The following is a 2360-nucleotide window of genomic DNA, read 5'->3' as shown; positions in this document are numbered from 1 at the left end:
AGTCGTCTTCTCCTTCAGGGAGGACACAACAGAGAGAAAAGCATTGTGAATAATTATATGAATAATCAACACATGCATATTATAGAAGGACATAAGAAATCATGCTTAAATGTAATTTTCCCATTACAGTTTGCCTTTAACAAAGCGACAGTAATAACCTAATATACCATTATTACTGAGGTTAAACTACATTCTCAGAAACATAACTCTTGCAGCGCACATGAGCAGATGCGCAATATTAGCCCACACATAAAATAGCACCCTCGTGCATCAGCCTCCTGTTGCTAACATACATTAAGAAATCCTACATAACATCATCCCGTACCCTAGTCTATATACGTTACTTGTCCAGGTAGAGCGAGCTGCTACTGACAGGGAGAGAGACGGTATCAATACAGTGAATCCAGTCTGCTCAAAGCTTTTTCACAAGTAGGTTACACGTAAGGGTATAATAAAAAAAAAAAAAAAAAAAAAAAAAAAAAAAAAAGCTTCCACTAAATGCACCCTGTGCAGAACAGCGCAAAGCCCGACGCAAGTGTCTTTGCTAGTTTAAGACCGGCGCAGTTGTCAATTTCCTGTCCAGCACCTGCGACTAGGATTAGCGTGTCCGACAGGATGGGGGGGGGGCATGGCATCACAATGGTGGCTCTCCATTGTGATGCCGGTCAACCATCACAACACTCTTTGCCTCCCATCCTTTATCACAGTTCAGCTCTGGATCTTTTGTAGAATCTTAATGCTCTAAGAGTAAGTTCACATGATTGTTTCAGAGTCCAAATTCACTGTTGTTCTATCTTCGGCCCCAACATAAGCACAGAACACAGGCAATTAGTTGCAACAGGGCAGACAAGATGGGGGGGGAGGGGGGGAGTGTTGTGTGTGTTTTGTGCGTTGGTTGACAATTCAGGCTGCAGTACAAAAAGACGAACTGTACAGACATAAAATCCATTTGCTATGTCTCTGCGTGATAATTTTACTTCTCCAAGTAATTCTATTTCCATATTATAGCCGTTGTTTAGTAGATGAGATGAGTGTAGCTTAAACTCCTTTATATAAAACACTTCGTAAGCCAAGACAGGAGCATTCTGTAGTCTACAGAGTTGTCTACTTTGTGCTGCACAGTTCTTTAATTCAAAATCATTTCAACAACAAACAGCACACACACACAACATGAATGACTCCCAACACGTTTGTGTCATAGTGACAGATTAACTTGAAGTCTGTCGCTTTTTTACCAACTGAATGAAAAGCCTGGTTGAGAGGAATTCTGTTGTAGATCTGTAAACGTTCCCAGCTGCTCACCGAGGCCCTTGTTAGGTTAAAGGGGTGACAGATGGGAAATCCGGCGCATCAAAAGTCGACAACACAACAAGCCGTGACACTCACCCGCACAGACACACACACTCGCAGAGTGAGCTGTTGCTGACACTAACGACCTGCAGCCAGTTGCTCGTTAGCAGTGGAGGCCTGATGAAGCAGGATTTCTTTCCCTTCCCTCGGTTTCCCGCATCTGCTCACCTTCCCATCCTTCAGTCTGGCTTTTTGTGGCGGATTTTGTTCTGCTAACAAGGACCGGGTAACAGCAATCCTTGGTAGGGGAAGGGCTGAGGTCGGAGGACATGGCATCCTTTGATATGAAAGCGGGCGGGAGGGGAAAAAGTAGGTGTGCGGATAAAGACCAAATCAAATCCTGTCCACATTTGCGCCACCCACCTGTAACCCCAAACGATGGAGCCATTCCATCCCTGCACCACTGCCCCTGCATCAACCCTGCTGCTGACAGTGTAGGACACCCAGCACCTAGTTAGCCTAATTAAAAGTTGGCACTGTCCTTAACGGCGTGCCTGGGGACATCTTACGCACACACAGACATCCAGCGAGTTGTTGATTTGATAGTACCCTGGCTCCTGTCCTGATAGTCCGCTATGTCTTTATTAGGGAGGGGTATCGCTAGGATTTTATAGATACTACTCCCAATCGGTTCGATGCTCCCAATTGGTTCAGGTATTTATCAATACTAGTAACGGTTCTTTTTCATTATTAAATAGTCTAATTGCTATTTCATATCCACAACAGGATTATAATTTATTCATATTTTAAATAATAAATAAAATGTGGTTTCTAACGCAGTTAAGTTCACAACATCAAAGCCATAATACAACTCAATAATATCTCACTAGAAACAAATCTAAAATGTCAATAAAAGTTGTATTATTTATGATATCAAAATGCTGAGTGAAGTTTAGAAAGAACGAATGACAGACAATCTTTCCTCAGTCCTCCTCCCTCTGCTGATGTGACTCACCGCAGGTGAAGACATGCTGCAGGTATCGTTGGTAGAGAGAGAGGAGGGGGAGGGG

The 2360-nt window shown here is 43.3% G+C and overlaps 1 protein-coding gene across 1 annotated transcript in view; it reads right to left on the bottom strand.

Moving 5' to 3' along the window:
- The window catches only part of LOC116690745 (eukaryotic translation initiation factor 3 subunit H), a 63545-nt gene that overhangs the window by 46233 nt on the left and 14952 nt on the right, over positions 1-2360 (bottom strand). The gene's annotated exons all lie outside the window — the stretch shown is intronic.

Source organism: Etheostoma spectabile, chromosome 6 (assembly GCF_008692095.1).
Source record: "Etheostoma spectabile isolate EspeVRDwgs_2016 chromosome 6, UIUC_Espe_1.0, whole genome shotgun sequence".
NCBI classification, from domain to species: domain Eukaryota; kingdom Metazoa; phylum Chordata; class Actinopteri; order Perciformes; family Percidae; genus Etheostoma; species Etheostoma spectabile.
The sequence above is the reverse complement of the archived record's forward strand: the minus strand, read 5'-3'. Positions and strand labels throughout refer to the sequence as shown.